Consider the following 14,462-nt stretch of genomic DNA (forward strand, 5'->3'; position numbering starts at 1 on the left):
CTGAAGGAGGGCTAATGCCCGAACCTTCTTCAGCCCTTCTCCTGAAGAAGGGCTAATGCCCGAAACGTCGATTCTCCTGTTCCCTAGATGCTGCCTGACCTGCTGCGCTTCTCCAGCAACACATTTCCATCTCTGATCTCCAGCATCTGCAGACCTCATTTTCTCTTCAATTATAAAAATGGCCCAATTTTAGTTCCTGAAGAAGGGCTAATGCCCGAAACGTCGATTCTCCTGTTCCCTAGATGCTGCCTGACCTGCTGCGCTTTTCCAGCAACACATTTCCATCTCTGATCTCCAGCATCTGCAGACCTCACTTTCTCCCCAATTTTAGTTTCACTCAATTCAACAAGAATTAAAATTGGGCAATTCCTAAAAGGGAATTTATGCCTTGTGCCATGAGGCAAGATGAAAAATTCACCTCTTACACCTACGGAGAGTCACACTTTTCCAGTGGAGAGGAGAAATCAGCAGGAATGTTTATTGTATGACAGAGTTACCAGCTGGATGAAAGCATTTTCTCTCAATCTAGGTCATAGAACTAATATGAGGTGCTTGGATGCCATTGATTATATCTTGGTTGCTTGATAATCATTTGGTTACCATACATCCTGAAAAGAAACAACCTAATCCTATGGCCCACATTCCTGTAGAATGGCCAGCAATTTGTTTGAGAGCAGGCTGCAGTTACCACAAATGAGCGTGATGTTTGCTGTAAAGGCTGCCTGAAACTGATCTCTGAAGCAGTCAATTCCTGTAGTGACAGATTTTTATCAATTGGGTACTTAGGCTGACCTCAGCACAGATGGGAATGTTTCCCATATTTGGGAAATTTCTATCTAAGGACATCCACTCAGTGATTATATGTAACTGCCTTCTGAAAAGACATAAGCAAGAAAGCCAGAATAGCAAATTTACCATGGCACACTCATCCCAGTGGGCAATTCATTCATTGCATGAGTGATGCATGGTACATTTTAGTTTCAGAGTATTGCTGATTATCTGTTGCAGTGAGAAGTGTTTATGTGTCCAATAAAATTACAGCCTTGAATTTCTCTGCATTAAACATTTGTTTTATAAATGCTATTTTAACACTTTTCAAATTACCTCACATGGAGATTTTGGAGTCCTTGATAATGTTTTGACTCATGCAATTCATAAAATATTATCAAACAATGTATGAAAAAGTGAATACCCGTATGTTGACGTCTTTCTAATACTACAAACCTTCTTCCTCATTTGTTCTCCAGTGCTAGCAGCCTGAAATTGTCATTCTCCCCTTCTATTTTCAATTAAACAGCTCTGAACTCAGTAACGGCATGAGGGTGAATTTGTCCTTCAAAGGAGGCTACTGGCTTTGTTGTATCTTTTGAAGGTCCACTTCTCAAGTCAATGATCACTAAAAACATGCAGTCTGTGTACCAGACACAACCTTCTGAAGCACTTGAAATTTGGTAGTGCCAGAGGTTTCCTAGAAGGACTGTGAAAACACTTCAATGATGTCTTCAAAACATCCCTGAAGAGGTCAAATATGTCCACTGACTCAAAAGAGGCCCTAGTTTGTGACTGACCAAAATGGAGAAAGCTCACCCGGGAAGGCACCAAACACAGAGAGAAAGGTATTGTTAGGAATGTGTAGTTGGGGTATTCAAGGTAGCATACTGATCTCTAAGCAACTCATTGAACTCTTCAAGCATCAGCTGCCCAATGTGTGGCAGAATCTGCAGATCATGCATGAAACTTACCAGCCATCTCAGAACTCATTGAATTGAATTGGAATGAAGCCTTCTGCAATTCTGGGAGATTGCTTAAGAAGGAAATAAAATTGCATTGCTGGCCTCCTGTCAACTGTCTCCATCTCACAATCGCCAAAAATGTTGTTAGCCAGACTTAGAGAGCCCAGTTAAATGGAAAAGTGCACAAAACTTGGCAAAGTGAACCACCCCTTTTATTGTCATCACTGTATCTGTATAATTACCAAATCCAGTTCTTGATTTTCTTAAAAATTGAAGTTTTGTAGTCAATTAAATTTATTTTCAGAACTTCAAAGAAAATCCACTAATCTTTCTCTTTTTTTGTTGAAGTGTACAGTTTGCAACTGTAATGGTTCTGAAATTTATATTTTATATTCTTAACTGGTACTTGATATTCCAGATTATTTACACAGGATAAATATAGATAAGTGGATGTCTAAAAAATTGTCCACTACTCAATATTAAGGAAATCAATCTCCTGTTGGTGAGAGATTGGAAACTCTGAGATGCAAGGGCCCTGAGTAACCAAGAGTATGAATCACAAAAGGTTACTATACAGCTGCAGCAAGAGATCATGAAAGCTCATAAATTGTTATTATTTATTGTGAGGGGTATTTAGTACAGAAATAGGAAAATTATGCTTCAATTATACAGGGGACGGATGAAACCATATCTGTATTACTTGTGTTGGGGCTTGATTTAACTCAGTTAGCTAGATGGTACATGAAGCAGTGCGATGCCAACAGCTTGGGTTCAATCCCTGTACCAGCTAAGGTTACCATGAAGGACTCTCCTTCTCAACCCCTCCTCTTGCCTGATGTATGGTGGCCCTCAAGTTAAATCATCACTGGTTGTCTCTCTCTAATGAGTGAGCAGCCTTGTGACTATAGTGACTTGACTGACTGATTATTGTGTACAGTTTTGGACACCTTATTTACAGAACAATTTAAATGCATTCGAAGCAATTCATAGAACAAATGTCTAGAATGGGTGGATTGTCTTATGAGGCAGGTTTGGCTTGTATCCACCAGAGTTTAGAAGACTAAGAGACAACTTAATTGAAACATATATGATCCTGAGGGACCTTAACAGGGTTGATATGGCGAGGATGTATCTTCTTCTGGGAGAATCTAGATCTAGGTGTCACTGTTTAAAACTAAGGGGTCATCACTCATTCAAATCAGAGATGAGGTGAATTATTTTTCTCACAGATGGTTATGAGTCTTTGAAGCCCACTCCTAAAGTGAAAGCAGCATTTTAAAATAGGTTTAAGGCTAAAGTGGATAGATTCTTGGTAAGTCAGGAGTGACAAGTTAGAAGTGGGATCGAGGGGAATACAGATTTCAGGTCATGTTCAGATCAGGCACGATCTTATTAAAATGTAGAGCAGGCTGAATGACCAGTGCTCCTTGTTCATAAATTGGCAACTTAAAGTCCGTAAATTATGATAATATGCCATTAGAATTCAACTGCAATATATTTCTTGTAAAATTGTTTATTTATGAAAAATATAGAGATTTGGTGCTAAACCAAAATGTACTTTTTGAACAAAAATGCTTGTTAATTTTAAAGACAAATAAAAACCACATATTAATGACATGAAGCTCTATTCACTGCAAAGGTTTCAATATTTTATTTTTATCTAAGTTTGCAAATCAGTTTTGGCAATATACAACAGCCTCGAGTTTTGCAGTTCGGGCAATTGGTCATGTGGAAAGTATTCACAAATTTTCGATGTTGTACAAATGTTTTTACAATGTGTTTAAGTATGAAGGTATTCAGTTTGGTGGGAGGAACAGAGGTTTAGAGTGTTTTATAATTGCTAAAGATTGGAAAATATTGATGCCCAAAAGGAACCTGATTGTCCATATTGATAAATCACTGAAAACCAACATACAGGTGCAGCAAGCAGTTGGAAAGGTTTTATTGCAAGGGTATTTGAATACAACAGTAACGATTTCTTGCTTCAATTGAACCAACCTTGATGAGAACACATCGGAAGCTCTGTGTGCATTTTTGGTGCCCTTACCTAAAGAAGGATATACTTGCCAGGGAGGCATGACAGCAGAGGTTCAGCAGATTGATTCCTGGGATGGCTGTGCTGATCTATGAAGAATGATGAAAGATTCTGGGGCTGTATTCTCTAGAGTTTAGAAGAATGTTTTTGTGCTGTACATCTCTATTACTCTATAATGAACGAAGAAGCCCTCAGGATTATTAAATTACTATTGACAATTTTTGCTGCTTTATATCTGAATACAGAGTTAAGGAATTTTCAAATACATGATTTGTTGGAAAATACAGGGTAGAAATTCCTTCAGGTTGAAGTTTATTTACAAACTCCATTCACACTACATTCCACTATGTGTTATTTCTACTTAGATATTATTTTAAAAAGTGAATAAAAATATATAAAAATAGCAAACACAGGAATGTGTATAAATCTTTTAAACAGAAATATGTGAACTTTGCCAATCAAAATGTCTGCTCTGAAATATCAAAATTTACCTTTCTCTAGTATTTAATATGGATGCCAAATTGAGCTTGTTCTTATCCTTCCACATAAATCACAGTCCAGTTCAAACACCTTTCATCTGATCATTGATATCTAATTGTATGGAATTGCACTGACCAGGTTCTATCCACTCCACCCTCTCTTCCCTGACCTATCACCTTCATCTCCTTCCCCACCTACCTATTGTACTCTATGCTACTCTCTCCCCACCCCCACCCTCCTCTAGCTTATCTCTCCATGCTTCAGGCTCTCTGCCTTTATTCCTGATGAAGGGCTTTTGCCCGAAACGTCGATTTTGCCTGTCCTCGGATGCTGCCTGAATTGCTGTGCTCTTCCAGCACCACTAATCCAGAATCCAGGTTCCATTATAATCCATCCAGTCCTGGTCACCAACTCCATCCTTTTCCCAGGCCACAATCTTAGGTTGAACCAACCCTTAAACTATTACATGACAAGCAGAAATTTTACACTTATAGAGGGCTTCTTTTACTGGCACCATGAGGTGAACCATTTTCCTCTTATATGTGACTTTAAGCATCAAACATTTCAGTCTAATTATAGACTATGATAATCCATGTGAAGTTAACCAGACAATAAGCAGAAACTTTCCTGGAATGATGTGTCAAAGGTTCTTTGGTTCCAAGACACAATATTTAGTTTGCTTCACTGGTACGCAGAACATATGGATCTTCCACAAGAACCATTACACAAGGTAACCAGAATCTTTTTGTGGATATAATGATTAAATGTTTGACATTTTATCTCCAGTGGACACTCAGTGGTCTGTATTGAAAGTTTTCTGTACCAGAAAATTGTGCTGAGCTTACCTAACAGTGTGCTAGCCTCAATGAACTGCAGCAGTACACCATGAGGCATGGTTGCTACCAACACGGGAATGGCTCAGAATGGACAGGCATTCCCCAATTTACACCTATTCATGGCATAAACTGCAATCTCCTTCCACAAAGGCACAGATATTACAAAACTAACTAGAACATTCAGAGAAGCTGTGGATGGTGGTCAGGTAGGACATTCTACTTCTGAATTAATGTAGCCTCATTTATCATTGTGCAAATAATCTTTAATTTTAAAAAGAAAGGTCTTTTGCAGGATGTAGACATTGTTGACTATGCCAACACTTAGTGCCATCCCGAATTACTCTCGAGATGATAGTGGTGAGCCACCTTCATGAACCATTGCAATCCACGTGGTGCACTTGCACCTACAATGCTGTTAGGGAGGGAGGTGCAAGATTTTGATCCAGTGACATTCAAGAAACAGCGATCCAATTCCACATCAGGATTATGTGTAACTTGAAGGGGAACTTGCAAGTTGTGATGTTCCCAAGCAAATGTTGCCATTTCCTTTAATAAGTTTGAAGGGGGTTGAAGAAATATACTCATTATACATGAAATGGAAGTGAGATGAATGGGCTTACTGTTGCCTGAGTCTACATTGTGACCCTTTTTTAAAACATTGGAACCAGGTGACTTCGGTGTCAATCTGCTGGCACCTACTGAGTGACCCTTGTACTGTGTCAGTGTATGAGAATTTTCTTCCTAGTCTTCTTTACTTTTTTCATTATTCTGAGATCATGTACTTTGACTCCCTAGGGACTTAGTTGTTTGTAAAGTTGAAAAAAGAAAGCAAAATATAAACTAAAAAAGGAATGCATGGGCACATAATATCAAACCAAATAACAGGATAAAACCTGAAGATGTGTTTACTGGAAGAATTAAAATCTATATGTTCTCCTAACTTGTGTAGAAATGGGGTACTCTTCGTTGAACATAGAGCATACACATACCAATATAGCACAGAAATAGGCCCTTCTGCCCACAATGTTGTGCTGAACATGACACCAAATTGAACTAATCCCTTCTGTCTTCCCTTGGTCCATATCCTGATGAAGAAATTTTGCCCGAAACATTGATTTTCCTGCTCCTTGGATGCTGCCTGACTGGCTGTGCTTTTCCAGCACTACTCTAATCTTGGTCCATATCCCTCCATTTCTTGCGTATTCATGTGCTTATCTGAAAGTCTCTTACATGCTCCTATCATATCTGCCTCCACCACCATTCTGGCAGTGCATTTCACACTCCTACCACTCTGTGTAAAAAACTAGCCCCACAATCTCCTTTGAACTTTCCCCCTCTTGCCTTAACTGCATATCCCCTAGTTTTAGACATTTCAAGTGTGGGAAAAAGATTTTGACCGTCAACCCTATCAATGCATCTCATAATTTTAATGACTTCTATCAAGTCTCTCCTCAGCCTCTGCCACTCCAGAGAAAACAACCCGAGTTTTTCCAACCTCTTCTTATACAGATAGTTCTTCAATAATACAATGGTTGCATTCTTGAGCAATCCTGCATAATAGAAAGATCGCACTTTTGAAACAGTGCTTAAAGATGTAATCGCATTACAACCAACACACTTTTTAAAAGTTTTCACTTTAGAAACAGTGTCCCAATTCATCAATCACGTTACAGCGAATTTGTATTAATGAAACGCGTCATAGCAGAATGATCTCTAGTTCATACTCTCAAATCCAGGCAGCATCTTGGTAAACCTCTTGTGCACCTTCTCCAAAGCCTCCACATCCTTCCTGTCATATGGCAACCAGAATTGAATGCAGTACTCTAAGTGTGGCCTATCCAAAGTGTTATAAAGCTGTAACATTAACATCCTGACTCTTGTACTCAATTTCCCAAACAATAATGCTAAGCATACCATGGTTAGGCCACTGTTGGAATATTGCGTGCAATTCTGGTCTCCTTCCTATCGGAAAGATGAAAGAGACCTAAGGGGCAACTTTTTCATGCAGAAGGTGGTACGTGTATGAAATGAGCTGCCAGAGGATGTGGTGGAGGCTGGTACAATTGCAACATTTAAGAGGCATTTGGATAGGTATATGAATAGGAAGGGTTTGGAGGGATATGGGCCAGGTGTTGACAGGTGGGACTAGATTGGGTTGGGATATCTGGTCGGCATGGACGGGTTGGACCGAAGGGTCTATTTCTATGCTGTTCATCTCTATGACTCTATGACTCTAGGATGGAGAATTTCAAGACTAGGGGGTACATTTTAAAGGTAAGAGGAGAAAGATTTACAAAACAGATAAGAGGCATTTTTTTTTACACAGAGGGTGGTTTGCATATGGAATGAACTTCCTGAGGAAGTGGTGAATGCAGGTACAATTACAATGTTTAAAAGACATTTGGATAGAGACATGAATAGGAAAGGTTTGGAGGGATATGGGCCTGGAGCAGGTAGGTGGGACTAGTTTAGTTTGGGATATGGTCAGCACGGGCTGGTTGGACTCTATGATTCTCTATGATACGCCTTCTTCACCACCCTATCTACTTGAGTGGCCACTTTCAGGGAGCTATGGCCTTGAACCTCCACTTTCACAACTCAATATGAAATATATTTCCTTGTTCAGTCATCAAATATACACTATTTGGTCAACCTTGAAAGAATTAGTTACAGCATTTGTTATGCTGGACATTATTTGACAAGGTTACAAGGTCCTGATTGTATACTGTACTGACTTAAGATTTTTACAGAATTAAAGGATCATTGAAGCATTACAGAACAAAAGATTAATGATGTATTCATTGATAATATAATCACTAATTTACAATGAAGAACATAGCAAGGCTTACTTTTAAAATAATTTAACATGTAGTGCATCCAGTAGTGTGATTTGATACAATGAATAAGACAACGCAGTTTAAATAATATGACAAAATGAAGACATTTACAAATGTATCAAATTTTGCTGTAGTTTCTACTGCTCTGTTGAAGTGATAATAATTGATTAGAGACTCTGTTCTATCTCTAGGTTTCTTAAAGCCTTATTTTAGAAGGTTTATAATAAAAGGGGGAAGCAGTGACCTTATTCACACCTGATTCTAACAACATTTGCTGTTCAGTCTCACACATAACAAAATGTGAGTTGAGTGAAAAAGCAAATGTGTACAAACAACCCCAGAAAAAGTCAAAATTTCAAAATAGGCGGGACAGAAGAAAGTAAAATATAGAGTAAAATATTTATTCAAATATATTTGTTGAACAAGTTAGTGGAGAGCACAAGCTACTTTACAAAGCTTGTGCTCCAAATTAATGAACATGGTTGGAAATACTGTTAGGTTTGATGCTCCTAATTCAGGGGGAACAGTAGCAGGAAGGAATTCAGTAAAAACGTACCTCCCTCTGCAGGAGGTGAAAGGATGCACAATCCAAGTGTTCAGGAACTGAACGTCCCAGCTGCTCTTCATAGAGATATAATGTGGAAGGTGTCTGCATTTCAACATAAAGATGAAAATTAGGGCTCAACATCAGGGCACAAATTGCATTGCCTATGTCAATGAATGTTATCCTAATTCTCATGTCTTTGGTGACACCAGCACCAGGGCAATTTAAATTAAAGTTGGTACTTAAGGAATGAATTGACAATGCACACTTCTTCTTCCTAGACCTCAAGAAGTGCTATAAAATTCATTTACCAGCTAGATTCAAACATTCTCATCTTTCTTCAGCTTGGGAGTATTCTGAACAATGGAAAAAATGACTTGCTGTAGTGCCCCAATAATAGGTAGTGACATTGTAGTGGCTTATGCTAGCATGTGCAATAAAATTAAATAGCACATATGCACGCTGCAACAAACAGATCACCAGTATCGTACATTTGTGGAAATATGTCATCAAAATTAAACAAAAATATACATTTTGAACATATTTGAAAAAGTATTCTTTGCTCCTTTCCTCTCTCCTACTGTTTTGAAAGTTTGACTTCTTCTGGGGTTGTTTGTAACCATTTGCTTTGTCACCCAACTCACCTTTCATTATCTGAGAGACTGGACAGCAAATATTGTTACAGCCAGCTGAGACAGGGTTACTGCTCCCCTCTTTTATAATCCCATTTCAGTCAGTGGCAACAATTACTCCTAATTTTTCTTTAGCATATAGCTAACAAACTCTAATTAACTTAGTTAAATAGATCAAAAATGAATGGGTGCCAATAAAGAAGGTGGAGGTGAAGGGTATATGGAACAGACAAAGATAAATACAATTGCAGTCTACAGATTTTTATTGCCTTTGAGTTTCAATAATGAAAAGAATTAAAACCAACTGTTTACCTGCTGTCTTATTCACTCTGTAATGTGAAGCTATGTTTGGTTCATATAATTCCGAGTGAATTGTTACTAACCATTGGCTAGTTTCGGCTTTCTGTGAGATTGAGTGAGATAAGCCAAGACAAGCTTGTGTTCACAAAGCCATTTTCCCTTGTTCTTTTCTCTTATGCTTAGAAGCCGTTATTCTTAAAAGTCCATTTGTAAATTCCTTATCGACCATTGCATTTCCAAGCCGAATGCTGTGCAAACAACCTTTCATCTCATATGTAACATTCAGAAATGTCTAAATCAACCAGGAGATACAGATCTACGTTTCAAAGCCCTTTACAACATTGCGAGTTTTGGCTCAGATTATGCTTGTTTGTTGATAGTTTCAAGAGCTTGGCTCAGCACAGTCAGGTGATTGCAGCAGCCAGTATTTGTCCTTTTGAAACCTGTATTTAGTCAATGAAAATGTCAGGTATTAAAATCCCAAAAATAATAGTTGAGTATTGATCATTTTCTTTATAATCCTGACATCACTTTACCATGAAGAATGGATAGGAACAATATTTCTCCATTTTATTGACAGTAATGATTCCATTATAAGGTCAACAGTAAGATCAATGTAAGAAAAATTGACAACATCCACACGTTCCATATATACTCACTTTGCGCTAACCCTGGGTTCAAGACCTGATTTGGTACTGGGAATCTGACTTGTTTATTGGGCTGCACCACATTCTCAAGTATTATCCCTTCACTGCCCAGTTCTATAATCCATGTACTGGATTCAGGCATTTTTTTCATATTTGATTTTCAGGAGGTTGCTAAGTGATAATCTGAGATCTGCATCCTTTAAGGTGTTTGGGTTGCATTTTGAACCTCACTTTCATTTAACTGATTGATTCAGACATCCATGTGCTGCAGGCAGAGATATTTTGAAAGAAATCAACCCTGCAACTCCTGCTTCCTGAAGAACATGTAAATTATCCTCTTACATCTTTAAACCTCCTTGATGTCAAAACCAGAAGGACTACTGAATTCCATCTGGATCCACCCTCATTATCAACCCATGAGGACCATGCCACTTTAACTTTGAGTCTAGTTTAAGATTACCTTTAATCTATACTTGCACTTTGTGAACTGAGAGTGCATGTATATGTGAAATTTGAAGTGCTTTTATTATTTTATTTAGATCAGTTAAAGAACAATAGTCCTATTCGCTGAATTAGTAAGCATATCCTTAAAACCAGAGCTGCACAGTCAAACAAGAAGTGGGAAAAGGTGGGAGTCATTATACCTCTGCTCAGCTGATTTGAACAAAAGTGCAGAGAAAAGGAATTTTGGATGTACTTTCCCCTTTATTTGTGGGCACTAATGACAAAGATGTGCAGGTCAGGTGAATTGGCCATGCTAAATTGCCCGTAGTGTTAGGTAAGGGGTAAATGTAGGAGTATGGGTCGGTGTGGACTTGTAGGGCCGAAGGGCCTGTTTCCACACTGTAATGTAATCTAATCTAATCTAAAAAAAAAATTGTACGTACCCTCTGTGTATCAAATTATTCGAATGCATCCGGTACAGACTTCAACCTTTTCGGTCTGGATTGTCAGTATCACATCAGCCATCAGGAAATCTGAACTAATTCATTTAATTTGTCCAACCCAGTGGATCAGTGGATCTGATCTGATTGCCACAGAAATAAGCCGAGAAACATTAAATATTCAGTCAGTTATTTTGGAATCTTGTCCTGAGACAGATATTACTTTTACCAGTTACATTCCATGGATTGTTGTCTTTGCTTGCAGTTTAGCAAGTACTGACAGTCACTGTGAAGTATTTATATAATGAATTCCAGATGGTCCAGCTTTTCCAAGAGGGTTTTTTGTAAATGATCTGCTTCTCGAAATGGGCTTTCGCAGACAACTCTGAAGGCACGTAGCTGAAAACTGATATGTTACCCTTGTTAAATAGTGATCAGTGTAATCTTACCATTCCAAGACAAAATGAGATGAGATAACAGCTTCATTTATTTATCAAATTAGCATCAACCTAATATTTTCCTTTACAACTCATTATTGTAACGCATTGATTGAAATCTAAAACTTACGGAGAATTAAAAGTTTTAGAGGGATAAGTATTGAAGTTACACAATAGACTGCTATGAAGGAAGAAAAGATTCCAAATGGTTTAATTGACATGGAGTAGTCTAACTCCAGTATCCTGATATAAATTAGATAATAGCAACTGAAGAGATTGATAGGAACTTGCTTATATCAAGATTACATGTGCATTAGCTGGGGGCTGGATATGAAAAGCAGTACCCAGTATTGATGAGATTTTATTCAGATGTAACAATGATATAACCTTATTGCTCAGATGTTGCAAATAGCAGTACTCTCCTACTTTAAGGACCCCTTTTTTTTCCCATCCAACAGCTAAAAGCATTCCCTCAATTCCTTTGGAAAACTCTTGGAAATTCCTGGCATTTCTGAACAAGAAAATGCATCCTGAATATATTGAACAAAGGAACTTCATGCACGCAAATCATTCACATGCTAACTTCAAATAATTCCAAATGTGATGGTAGACAAAGTTGATGCCTTGATATTTTGATGTGTTTCAGAGCTTGTTTTCGAAACACCTTAAGGATGCAACTTTCCTATTTTCTGTCAAAGTGTAGAGGCAAGAATTGATAGGTAGTGACTTCTTTGCACCTTCTGATTCCTAAAGACTTTTAGCCTACCTCACAAGGGATCCAACAGTGAGAAGGTAAATGTTTACATTTTTGTTATTGGTTCAAAGTGAAAGGGAAAGCAGACAGTGGTCAGAGGGTTAGACATAAGGGCACAGGGTGAGGGGGCTGACTTTCAAAGTCACACCTATATCTGCCATCGATGCTTCCTTTTGTGCCCAGACTGGAACAGCTGGGGGTTTCACCCTAACCCACTATGCAGGTCTCTCCGGATTTCCAGACAGAAATCTAGTCACCTTCTTCACCTGCCAGGAAGGCATGTAATCAGGAAGGTGGTGAATTGAGGCCTTAAGGGACTATTAATTAACCACATAAAGGCTTTAACTAATGGTTGATTGAGGAAGTCCCCAGTGGACCTTTTTGCCTCAGATGTAATTGATAAAGTGGAGAGAAGGGGAAGAATATATCTCCAGCAATAACTCATTCAACGATTTCTCTTACTCACCACCTTCCAAGGCAGAAAATTCACCCCTTAAGTTATGATTAAGTCTTCCCACTACAGAACTAGTAAGAGTTTACTGACATTTGTTGATGCATATATCAAGTCTGAAACCAATTTGCTGATTGGTGAAATTGCCTGAGTTAACTCATGCATCAGTTGAAAAATGTTACATCATTTTCAAACATACTCATCAAGTGTTCCATAAGTCAACTTTTATAATGTTTGTGAGATTTTGTAACTCACCTTAGTTGGTGTGCTTTGTTAAAATATAATTGTCAATGGCACTAATTGAGTCTATTGAGTCTGCTAAAGGAATAAGCTACAGTCCTATCCTAGGGTGAATTAGGCTTTCATCTTGACTCTCTCTGTAATCTCAGTCAATGTAGTCACTGAAGCCTAACTAATCCTGTGCACTACTCTAATCACTAGAGTCTGCCCTTTAAAAAGCACAAAAGTGATAAAGGCAAGTTCTCCAAATAAACACAAATCAACTAAAAGCTTACTTGAGGAATTATTGAAGTTAGCTTTGCACATAGGATTATTAAGTTAAACACAAACATCCATCATGTGGAGTTTATGTGATACCAAAAGAGGGATTCCATTTAGTCAAAAGTCTTATTTGCTTTATATAAGCAGAAAGCTGGACAGAAGTTTCACAAAAAGTAAATTAAACCACAGTGAACAAATATTTTTGTTAACTTATTTGTGACAATGTCTTGCTGGATGTGATTTAGACACTTAATCCTATTGAGCACCCATAGTATAAGACAGTAGAACACAAAACAAAATAATAGGGAAGATCAAATGTATTTGTAAAAATGTATTTTTCTGGTTAATTATCACTCACCATTCTGGAACAATTGTTGCTTTAGAAGACAATATATATGATCACATGTAAAGGATCAAAAATGCATAAAGTTGAACAAATTAATTGTTGTCCTTACATAAATTTTGCCTAGTTCTAGTAAAGAATCAACTTACTCAAGATAAATATTTACAATATTATTTCTGCTTCTCTTTTTAGGTGAGATCTGTAGCTTGTTGTTAATCAGTATCTCCCAGTAGTAAGCACAGAGCTGTGTAAAATCATATTAGATTTTTTCTGTTATATTTCAGACAAATTTAGTCAAACATCCTGCTGCAATTTTTTTCTGGATGAACGTTTTTAGTTCCTTTATTGATGCAGTCCTAGACTCTCCATCCTCGATATAACTTCTGCAGCTCTTCCCTGAAGATCATCTATTACAAACCAAGGAATCAAAATGAGACTACTTAACCTATCTTCACTACACAAAAACTATAATCCCTGCAAAAATACTCTTAAGACAGCTAAACATGACACCCCCTTCTTCCACCCTATCCCTATATCTTTACTTTTTGCTTGTTTTTCAGGTATTTCTCTATTTACAAAATTGATATAAATTTCCTTTTACCATTGCTTCTTGCAGGATGTCCTTCATTCTGACAAGTATCTGGGTATAATGAAAGAAATTTGCATTGGACAGTGGTATAAAATGGGGATTATTGCAAGGGCTGCCAGCTACAAGTGGGGTGTTTGACATTCAGCTCAGTCAATAGCATTATCAGGTATTGGGTATAACAGGTCACCAACCCAAAATTCCCTTATGCCATTGCCTCAGATAAATCTCAATTCCTAAATCTACTAATTTATCCCTGGTATGCTTACTGAACATTTTGAAATTTAGGAAGAATCCTGGATATCATATAGTAATTCTTTTTCTTTATATTACTAAATTCATTCTTTATTACGTGGCCATCATTTCAGCATAAGTGACCATTTTTTTTCTCAAATCAGTTTTCCATAGTTTAGCACAAAATACATATATATATTATTCTATTGTTAAGCTGTAGTTACCTGA

The 14,462-nt window shown here is 37.7% G+C and overlaps 1 long non-coding RNA gene across 1 annotated transcript; it reads right to left on the minus strand.

Annotated features, from left to right (window-relative positions):
• Positions 1 to 9,185: 9,185 nt before the first annotated feature.
• On the minus strand, positions 9,186 to 12,634 carry LOC122540513. Its single transcript, XR_006309333.1, has 3 exons — positions 12,586 to 12,634; positions 10,932 to 11,334; positions 9,186 to 9,840 (listed from the first exon to the last, which is right to left on the minus strand). It is a non-coding gene; the product is annotated as an uncharacterized LOC122540513 (long non-coding RNA).
• Between the last annotated feature and the right edge of the window lie 1,828 nt (positions 12,635 to 14,462).

Source organism: Chiloscyllium plagiosum, chromosome 35, assembly GCF_004010195.1.
Source record: "Chiloscyllium plagiosum isolate BGI_BamShark_2017 chromosome 35, ASM401019v2, whole genome shotgun sequence".
Lineage (NCBI taxonomy): Eukaryota > Metazoa > Chordata > Chondrichthyes > Orectolobiformes > Hemiscylliidae > Chiloscyllium > Chiloscyllium plagiosum.